At 42.8% G+C, this 11,211-nt stretch overlaps 2 protein-coding genes across 3 annotated transcripts in view; one reads left to right on the top strand and one right to left on the bottom strand.

Moving 5' to 3' along the window:
* DNAJA1 (DnaJ heat shock protein family (Hsp40) member A1) overlaps positions 1 to 4,425 on the bottom strand; it is a 53,543-nt gene extending 49,118 nt beyond the window's left edge. The window contains exon 1 of one of the 2 annotated variants that reach the window (XM_068233719.1): positions 4,214 to 4,425. The gene's annotated coding sequence lies outside the window, so the exon portion shown is untranslated. The other variant, XM_068233720.1, reaches the window with a different exon arrangement.
* The window catches only part of APTX (aprataxin), a 65,746-nt gene continuing 58,949 nt past the window's right edge, over positions 4,415 to 11,211 (top strand). The window contains exon 1 of the mRNA XM_068233721.1: positions 4,415 to 4,647. The gene's annotated coding sequence lies outside the window, so the exon portion shown is untranslated. The remainder of the gene's footprint in view (positions 4,648 to 11,211) is intronic.

Raw genomic sequence — 11,211 nt, 5'->3', positions numbered from 1 at the left:
TAGCTGGAATGTAAACCCGCATGGCCAGGGGGCAGCGACTAAAGCAAGCAAAACTGAGCTGCGGGGGACCTGAGGATCGTTTGGCAATGGCAAGGGAACGGGGTGGCTGCAGGGGGCTGGCATAAGCCCTAAGTAAGTGAAACACCTTTTAGGTTATTCAGATTTCCTTTAAAGAGAACCCGAGGTGGGTTTGAAGAATATTATCTGCATACAGAGGATTGATCTGCCTATACAGCCCATCCTCTGTTGATATCCCAAACCCCCCTAAGATCCCCCTGTACTCTGCAATCCCTCATAAATCACAGCCACGCTGCTGACAAACAGCTTGTCAGAGCTGGCTGTGTTTATCTCTATAGTGTCAGTCTGCTGCTCTCCCCGCCTCCTGCAGAACTCCAGTCCCCGCCTGCATCCCTTCCCTCCCTGCTGATTGGAGGGAAGGGACGGGGGCAGGGACCAGAGCTCTGCGGGAGGCGGGGGAGCAGCTGAGACTTACACTACAGATGTAAACACAGCCTCACAGCATGGCTGTGATTTATGAGGGATTGCAGAGTGCAGAAGGACCTTAGTGGGGTTTGGGATAGCAACAGAGGCTCGGCTGTATAGGCAGATCCAGCCTCTGTATGCAGATAACATTCTTTAAACACACCTCGGGTTCTCTTTAAAGGGAACCTGAAGGTATGGGAATACAGAGGCTGCGCTCTTCATTCTCTAATAAACAATGACAGTTATCTGTGCCTCTAAAATTTTAAGCCTCTTAGGCTGTGTTCTCCCTTGTGCCAGATCATATGAAGCCAGCAGAAGCGGACAATGTAGTGTCCGCTTCAATGGTCCAGCTGGAGCAGGTGCATTACCATCGTAGGCTATATGGGGAACGTTTCCTCCTGCCCAGGATTATCACAGACCGCACAGGATTATCACAGACCGCACAGAAGTGTGGCCTGCTTACTGCAACAAAACCCATGGATCTGTTGTACAGTGGCAAGTGTGAACGGCTCCCAATTGTGAACTAAAAGAAGAAGAATCCATTAGCACTTCACCCCTTTTCCCTGCAGTGCACTTATACGAACATCCTATAAAGTTTAAAGTGAGCAGTTCACATTGTCTGCGGCACTGCAGCTTGCTAAAGGCATGCATTGGCCCAGATTCACAAAGCATTACCGCATGAATTTAGGAAAACGTCAATTCATAATGGCTGTTAACACATGGCAAGCAAAAATTACCAAGCAGTGAGGTAAATTACCGACTTTTGCAATAAATACCTCAATAAATGTCAATTCATAAAGATTAGAACATGCGCTAAAGCCCAGGAACATGTTCAGTTATTAAAAGCGTACTGAAGCCTATGACTCATAGAAGCTGACAGGGACAGCCCATGACTTGACAGAAGCAGAGCCAATAGGAACAGCCTCCCTCTGCTGCAAGTCCCTCCAATACCTTCTAGGGAGGGACAAGCTTCTCTACCACCCATGCAGGGAGGAGAGAGTCAGCATGGCAGGCTGCTACATCATTATGTGCAGCCATGGGGAAGTAGAAAGGACATACTGTGCAAGTGCGGAGCAATATGTCCGGAAGACAAGTCGGGAGAGTTGTCTGACTTGCGGAGAAGGCCGGGAAGTATTACAAGAAAATAGCGGCTGACTGAGTAGTGTGAGTAGAACAAACATATACATCTAAAGTGATTCCAGGGATACCTTGCAGGAGAACAGCATGAAACAAAACAGACTCCACACGGTTGTTCTTAAAATGGGAAATGCTAAGAAGGATTTTCTTTTTACTGTAGAAAAATCACTAAAATCAAGACATGGACAGTGCAGCAATACATATGTAAAGGGGAGGGGGGGGGGGGGGGCTGGGGGAAGAGAGAGAACGAGAACACCAGAAGAGTTTTTCTGAGAGTTTTGAGTTTTTGAAACCTCCTGCTAATGTTATGCTATGTGTCTATGCACACTGGAGCAATGAGGTTTTGTAAAAAAAACAAAAAACCATAGCATTACATTGGGAAGAGCTTTTGAAACCTCTAGTGTTTGGGGAGCTTTTCTGGTGTGTCTCAGCCCTGTGTGTTTTTTTCTGAGATGGTATGGCCGACAGCTCCTGTAAAGTGAATGGGAACCGCATTTAAAAAAAAAAAAAAAATATGAAGCAAATACTTAAGGAGAGGGAAGGCTCTGGGCCATATAGAGCAGCCTTTCTTAACCTTATTACCCTGGAGGAACCCTGCAACTAACTTTTGGATCTCAGGGAACCCTTGCAAGCAATTATTTGATCTTGAGGAACCCCTGCATTTATTTAGCAGGAGGCCTGGTCTTTAAAGAGAACCCGAGGTGTGTCTAAAGAATGTTATCTGCATACAGAGGCTGGATCTGCCTATACAGCCCAGCCTCTGTTGCTATCCCAAACCCCACTAAGGTCCTCCTGCACTCTGCAATCCCTCATAAATCACAGCCATGCTGTGAGGCTGTGTTTACATCTGTAATGTAAGTCTCAGCTGCTCCCCCGCCTCCTGCAGAGCTCCGGTCCCTGCCCCCGTCCCTTCCCTCCAATCAGCAAGGAGGGAAGGGATGCAGGCGGGGACTGGAGTTCTGCAGGAGGCAGGGAGAGCAGCAGACTGACACTATAGAGATAAACACAGCCAGCTCTGGCAAGCTGTTTGTCAGCAGCGTGGCTGTGATTTATGAGGGATTGCAGCGTGCAGGGGGACCTTAGGGGGGTTTGGGATAGCAACAGAGGCTGGGCTGTATAGGCAGATCCAGCCTCTGTATGCAGATAACATTCTTTAAACACACCTCGGGTTCTCTTTAAAAGTAGGTGTGGCTGTTTATTTCACTACCACCTGTTAGTGCCCTTCATTATATTGTCTCCTCATCTTAGGGCTTTTTATAAATGGGCTCATTATTATTCTGACCCCCAATTGAATGCTTCTTTTAACAGTATCCCTATTATAATGTGCTCTTATACTTCCCACACGATGGGGAAAAATGCCAAGGAACCCCTGCAGAGTACTCAAGGAACCCTGGGGTTCCAGGGAACCATGGCTGAGAAAGCCTGATATAGAGCCTTCCGTCTCCTCTTTCGGTGCTCTCTATTCTGTGCTGGCTCTCTATTCTGTGCTGGCTCTCTATTCTGTGCTGGCTCTCTATTCTGTGCTGGCTCTCTATTCTGTGCTGGCTCTCTCCCTCCCCGTTTCAATCCACCACGAAAGGGTATTTGGAAGTCTTCGGGAGCCGTGTAGTGGTTTCCACAGTGATGAAAAGCTCACAAATTGGAATTACACTTACACAAATATCTCAGAAAGAAAGCAAAAACAAGATTAGACCATGGATACCAAGGGTGTATAGATTTTTAAGAAGTATATTGATCAATAGTGTCAAAATCTGAGGAGAGGTCAAGTAATGTGCAGTAATGCCCTTTGGACATAGTAGGAATTAGGAAATCCAACTTAAGGCTCAACACACACCATACAATCTTGGTTGTTCAATCTTACCACTTTCATGTAGTATAAGAGCTTATCCAATCAATCATTAAAGGTATTATCAATCGGTTGGCCCTTATACTACATAGATTTGGTAAATCTGTACAACCAAGACTGCATGGTGTGTGTTGAGCTTCAAACTGCCACTATAAAAGCCCCAATGTAATATTACATATACAATTTTATATCAAATATCAGTCTACAGTAGTTTAGCTTCCATCTGGCTGCCTACAAGCATTTCTGATTTACTACCTCATATTAACGATTAAAGTTATATGTAGCTACAGCCCCTCATACTCAAATCAATGTTACTGACCAATCGAGCAGTCCATTATGTTTCATGTACAACTGCAGGGAGCAGCTCACGCTAATATACAACTGTTTATTGAACGTTGCCAGCATAAACTAGGCTCCATCTTATGCAGCAACTCTCCAGAGAAGGTCTGAAAAATACGGAACGTGAGATGCAGCCCTCCCCCATCCAGACAAGATGAATGTGCTCCGCCATGGGGCCGTGAACAGAAGGTAAAGTGTCACCAGCATCAAGTATTGTGAGCTGCTATGACACCCAACGCGGCTGGCCACCATTTCCAGCAGTCACACTGACGGACTTTAAAACTGGCAGAGGTCATCGTGTTTGGCGCCAGGCGCAGTGTCTGTCGGTTACCGAAACAGAGAAGATGATTTTTTTTCTTTGAGGGCATACCGCAGTATCTGCAGCTCCACACTACGGTCCGCACTCACCCAGCACGATGACACCGGAACCACAGATGTTGCTTCCTCACCAGCAGTTTCTGGAAAGATCGAAACACGAAAGCCGCATCCGGGAGCTTATGCAAAATAAGGGCGGAGAATGCAGCCTTGACGACGTAGTCTGTTTTTGCTGGCCCGCATGCGTAGTACAAGCTTGTGCTTCTACGCGTGCGTAGAAAACGGCCCGGTTCTGAAACCAATGCTGGCCAGGCCACGCATTTACGCCCATTTACAGTACTACCATAGTGATGGCGTTTGGAGCGCAGCGTCGTACGTAGGGCAGCATGAACAGACCTTGCGTCACTCGTTACTTTACGTCACCACGTGCATGCAGTCTGAGTCTGCTAGTGCTACTGCAGGCGCCGAGATAACTGGGTAGCTCTCGTAACTTGTTTGTACGAGTGTGGGAGCTAATAAGGCACTAGGTAAGAGCCCGCTCTGGCATGGCTGTTAGGAAATTTAATTAAGAAGGCTTTTTATTATTTGTAGCCATTACCTGATTACTCGAAAACCTGACATATAGGAAATAATATAAATTAAATGAGGGTGCACTGCGTCTTTTCAGCTGTCAGACGTATATTTTCTAGAAGGCACTTCCTACCATTTACTTTACTTCCAGCAACAATGTGTGAGCACTATAAATATTGATCATGATTCTTATCCTGTGATTTGTGAGTGTGGTTATGCCGTGGAAGGCTGGAAGCATCTCATCTAATGGCTCGCTGTGCTTCCAATGGGAACATTCCAAAAAGGATGTGAGAGTGGCAGCCTGTGCTACAGTTCTCCCTCCATTGGCCAGAATTGTAGGTAGGACAATTAATTACACCTCCCTTTAGAATGCAATGCTGTGCAGCACTGCCACTTTACTACAACTGCTGTGCATTACCACTTCAGCAGGGTATGATGAGATCCAATAAGATCACAATATGACTTAATCATGGCAATCCGAACCCCATCAGATCACAAAGAATGATAAAAGTCTCAGTTTAACCTCCCCAGAACCTGTCTAACAGAAACTTACCTCATCCCATCCCAAAATGGTAGAGGACCCTTTTACGTGCAGTTTTTTTTTTAACAATCTCCAGTAGATTAACCTCTTGAGGACCACAGTGTTAAACCCCCGTAAAGACCAGGCCTTTTTTTTGTGAAATTGACCACTGCAGCTTTAAGACCAAGCTGCAGGGCCACACAACAGAGCACACAAGTGATTCCCCCCTTCCCCCTTTCTTTCCACCAACAGAGCTTCCTGTTGGTGGGGTCTGACACTACCAAGTGTTTATTTTTTTGTGTAAATATTTATGTATTTATTTATTTTTTATTAAATGTACCTATTTCTTTAATGTTTTTTTTTCCTACCCTCCCTCCCTCCCTGCAGCCAGCCAATTATGGCGATCGGCTGTCATAGGCTTCAGCCAATGAGAGACGATTGCTCTCTTGTGGTATCGCTCTCTTGTGCTCTGTAATATGTTGGCGCTATATAAATCCAATAAATAATAATAATTGTGCCCCAGGGGGACTGTGTCACACTGCTGTCCCCAGTACAGTGCTGCTGCAGATCGCAGCGCTGTACTTAGTCAAAAGATGGAACCGCCGTCTAACAGTCTCCCGAGCGGCGATCGCTGCTCGGAGACTGAAGGCAGGCGGAGCTCCGCCCCTCAAGCTGGAGATGCGCGTGCAGCCTGCGCGGGATCTCCTACAGTAGCCGGCCCCAGGACTTGACGCCAATTGGCGTTAGGCAGTCCTGGGGCTGCCGCCGTGGTCACGCCCATTTGCATGACGCAGTCGTTAGGTAGTTAAAGGACAACTGTAGTGAGAAGAATATGGAGGCTGCCATATTTATTTTCTTTTAAACAATACCTGTTGCCTGGCAATCCTGCTGGTCTATTTGGCTGCAGTAGTGTCTGAATCACATCAGAAACAGGCATGCAGCTAATCTTGTCAGATCTGACAATGGGCTCTATTCATAAACCGTTACCGCAAGTTTTCCGCTCAAAACAGCGGACTTTCCCAACCATTTAGCAAAGTAGGCATTCATAAAAGCTGTTCCCGCATGAAAATCTACAATCCCCCAGCAGAGCGAGAAATTTCCGCCTTCTGCAGTGTTTTTCTAGATTTATCTAGAAAAAAGTAACAAAATGGCCATTCATAAAGATTAGAGGAAGCGTATGTGGACGGGAAATACCGCTTCCTCGAAGCCTGCGGATTACATACAAGTGAATGGGACAGACCTCCCAGAGAGAGCAGTGCACGGAGGTACTCTGCCGGCATAAGTGTTTCCGCATGCCTTCCGACAGCTTACCGCCAGCCTTCAGCGGGAGATCTCCGCACTTGCATCGCAGCTGCCAACATTTTTATGAATGACCACCCAGAAGTCTAAAATACCGCTGCGGTATTTTCCCTCCAGGAGTTTTTTCGCCACAATTTTTTTATGAATAGAGCCCAATGTCAGAAACTACTGATCTGCTGCATGCTTGTTCAGGGTCTATGGCTAAAAGTGTTAGTGTCAGAATTCTAGTGGTATATTTATGCAGGAAAAGCTGTCATATGTGTATGTTTTAAGTTTTAATGTTCTATGCAAAATTTCATTGTAAACTGTAAAGTTAGAGTACTTTTTTAACCTCCTGGACGTTACGCACGCCGGAGGGTTTGCAGCCGACAGTCCCCCAGGATGATTTTAAGTGATCGCATTGTTGTAACAGCTTCAGCAAGCACTAGGCTAGCTAGCAGTGGTGGCCGGCATCCTCAGATTACTTTTGATTCCCCCTGATCGCCGCTAAATACATTACCCAGCCTGGATCCGGCGATCGGCGCAGCCTCCCCGGACAGCTCCACTCTTCTCTATGGGGAGGATGGAACATGACATCATGACGTCGGCGACGTCATGCGCAGACCCGATCCTCCCCATACAGATGACCGGAGATGTGCAGGGAGGCTGCATGATCGCTGGATCCAGGGGGGGTAATGTATTTAGCGGCGATCGGGGGGGAACAAAAGTAATCAGGGGATGCCGGCCACCACTGCTAGCTAGCCTAGTGCTAGCTGAAGCTGTTACAACAATGCGATCACTTAAAATCATCCTGGGGGACTCCTGGGGACAGCCGGCGGTATGCCCGACACAGTGTCGGGCATACCGCTAAGGAGGTTAAAATATTGCTTTGGTACATCTCAGCATATTCCAGGCAGTGAAACTCATAATTAGATTATTTTAGTTTAGAAGCTAGAACATTCTTGTTTATGTTACAAAGCATCTTTCAAATGTCAAGGTTATAGACAAGCGTACTGTGTGAAGACTGAAAAGAAGAAGTTTAAAATTCACATTACTGCAGCAAATATATATATATATATATATATATATATATATATATATATATATATATATATATATATATATATATATATATATATATATATATATATATTTGCTCAGTTATTACATATAAATATTATTAATCTATATATTAATAATCAATACAGTTCTTCTAAAGAAAGAAATAATTATTGTTAAAACCTATAATAACTTATAATATAATTTAATACTTTGAAATACATTGAAATGCTGGATTCTGCCAGTAAAAGTTCCACATGGATGTTTGAGTTAGGATGTTTCATCAAAAATTCTGGAATGTCAATAGAGCTTTACAAGGTTTTTTTCTATTGTCCCGTATTTAGGACAATTATGCCACCTGGCGGTTTCATAGTCTTATAAAATTAATATTATTAATGCAGCTTGTTATTTACAAGATTATGATGACATCTGCCGGTGGAAAGGCAAATATATAGAACATGATTTTATATTATTAAAGGGACTCCGTGCTCAAGTTAAAAAGGAAAATAGTACTCACCCAGGGCTTTCTGTAGCCCAGTGCTGGTCGGGAGGTCCCACAAAGGCGTCCTGGCTCCTCTCCTAGGCCCCGCTCCGAAATGGCTGCCCAGTGGCAGCCCGGCGACACTGGGCCCAGTGTTGCCGGGCTGCCGCCGGGCAGCCATTTCGGAGCGGGGCCTAGGAGAGGAGCCAGGACACCGTCGTGGGACCTCCCGACCAGCACTGGGCTGCAGAAAGCCCCCGGTGAGTACTACTTTCCTTTTTAACTTGAGCTCGGAGTCCCTTTAAGTTTTAATATGCAATTATATCTTATATGATTTATTGTTTTAAGAAGAATTATATAATAAGCTTTATATTTAAGTATATTGGGAGAAGCCCTGTATACTTCAATAAGCATCTAAATTGCTGTAGACTTTTTACTGGGTCAACCTTTATGTCTGGGAAAGGACAGAAACATTCCAAACTAATTAGCAGAAGGACACATTATCAGAAATGCGTCATAAATGACATTGTCTAATGTTTAAAAGTCCAAATGTCTGGGGCAAATAAGTCAACCAGCAAACAAGATGGCTGGTGACGTCTATGTTTAGTTAACTGCGTCAGAAATGACCTAATCAGAATGTGTAAACATTGCAAACCTACATAGATTCTCACAGTTAAGATAATTAAGGTATTCTAAACAAAAGAAGGGTTATGGGTATTTTAGATGTCAAAGATAGCTACGCATGGAAGTTTCAGCCAATTAGAACTTGGCATTTAGGGAAATTCCAGATTAGGAGGCCATATTGCATCCAATCAGTACAAAAGTAGGAGCTGAAAGCTCATAGTTTGCACAAGCCTACCAATCTCCTGAGAAGACACACAAGGCAGAAGCTACCTTCCCACACGTGGTTCTAGATGCTGAAAAAATGACAGAGAAGGGGTAATGTGCTTAATATTCTGGTGATTTACTTTATTCATTTTTTCAGCATTAAGTTCTGTTAAGATGTTAGCAAGAAGTTCTTTTTTTAGAAGTTATTTTTTTATGCCATTTCTTTAAGAAGATTACTACAAGTTTTACACAGCTACTAGACACACAGCTATTGATACAGATGAGACTACTTTTGATCCTATTCTACATAATACAACTGTTATATTCTTTTTTGAATGTGCTTAGAAAATTGATGATCGCTTCGCTATAAAAGCCATGATGAGAAGGAAACACTACTTGGAACTGTTCATATTTTGTATATATGATGTATGATAAGCAAATACAATTTTTTTATATAAAATCATATACTGAGTGCTCTGATTCATTTCAAGGTATACCGTCAATCTATAATTACTGTTATAGAGGGTTCAGACCCCGCTATGCCGGATTTATATGAAAGCAACACTTTAAAGGCTGGTCCTTTACTGAGTTAGCAATCATGAAAAAGGCAAGAACTGCTCAGGTTTTAGACAGTTGGCGCCCAATAGTTGATGGTTATCTTGATTGCTATCTTGGAAAATACTTTCTATGGTGGAAGCATAGACCATAGTTTTTTATCGCGATAAGAGAATAAAAAAGTACTTATTCATAAATATAGAGTTGGATATGTATATGAAGCATCCACAATCTGAAGCAAAGAAGGAAGATATTCTTATGCTTTAAAGTCTCACAGAAGAGAAATGCTAATGAGCACACTCAGTTTATAGTCTATGAAAAGACTTAGAAGAGAAAATAAATACTTTGGCCTATTGAATCTAAGAAAAGGAATAGCGCTACATGTATTTTTCTGACAAAATGAAGCAGATTATATTGGAGCAGCATACTGAAGCAGAGTATATAGTTACACATTATGAAAATTACTATCTTAGAAGTGCAGAAAAACTGTTTGAGACAAACTCAGTGAAAAAGAAAAGTGAGAGAACAGTTTTTGTCATGAAAAGAACATTTTTTTATATACGTAAGAGGTCCTGCTATCAAATGAATTAACATTGTTTTTTATACTAGACAATTGAACAGACTTTGTGATGAAAGCAAAAGCTCCTATAAATAACTTTTTTTGCAAGAAAAGGAAAAATCCTGTTTTAAAGATGTATGGCTCTTTAAATGTAGAAGACTGCAGATACAAGACAAGTTACAGCAGGCATAAATGAGATGTAAGAAGAAATTTTTTTTTTGTATTATTTTTATGAGAGCAAGAATCCTTGGTGTGTGGTTAGCACTACCAGATGCCGACACAGGAGAAGACAAGACAATCCTCCGACTGGCAGCAACACAACATCTATTCAGAAATACACTATTCAAGCAATATGACACTTGATTTTTTTTCTCTCAGACTACAAATGAAAGATTTTTTTTTTATGACCACTTATCTCAGGTTGATGAAAAAAAAAAAAACTACAACTGTCTTCTCATACAGACGATAATCAACAATTATGCCAAGAAGGAAATAGGAGAACAATGCGCTAGTAAAGATTCAAGTTTTTTGTTGATTGTTGTTTAACTTTTTGTCATGAGAAGCTAAGGGAGTAATGAAGACTCAGATATAGCAGCTGCCATGTTTAGATGTAACGGATGACTATACAGAAGTGACCGTTAAACAAGGTTTTTCATTTTTATAGTTCTAGCCTCAAGGGGGGAAATCTCTAATTTTTTGAGGCTAGATCCTATTAAGAAGCATCAAGAGTCTCTATTTTTGCAATTACATTATACTAAGAAGGTTTGACCACAGAAGTGTTGAAATGTTACCACTGAAGCTTTGAAGTCTCACAAGATAATCTCCTTTGTCTGAACCAAAGAAGACTCCAAACAACCATTCCTTGCAGGCACCAAGAAGAAAGCCGCTACGACAAGCGATGAAAGCCACATGCTAAAAGACTATGCAAACGTGAAGACAAGCCATTGAAAGAGGCTATGTTATAAGAACCTCTGATCTGAAAACAGCTGAATAAGAAACCATTGGAACATGAATAACCAGAGAAGTGTGAGGATTAAAAAGTACTTTTACTTCTTTAACAACTCTGACCACTGGTTGACGCACCAGCTGAGAGAAGATCGAGACAGTACTAAGAGGAAAGTGGGGCTGAAGGAATACAAGAAAAGAAGACCAGACAGAAGAAGACATCAGGTTAAAGGATAAATGACATTATCAGGTGAGTGAAGAGAGAGCATTAGAAGATGAAGATGGAGATATTCAGT

The sequence above is a fragment of the Hyperolius riggenbachi genome, chromosome 1, assembly GCF_040937935.1.
Source record: "Hyperolius riggenbachi isolate aHypRig1 chromosome 1, aHypRig1.pri, whole genome shotgun sequence".
Lineage (NCBI taxonomy): Eukaryota > Metazoa > Chordata > Amphibia > Anura > Hyperoliidae > Hyperolius > Hyperolius riggenbachi.
The sequence above is the reverse complement of the archived record's forward strand: the minus strand, read 5'-3'. Positions and strand labels throughout refer to the sequence as shown.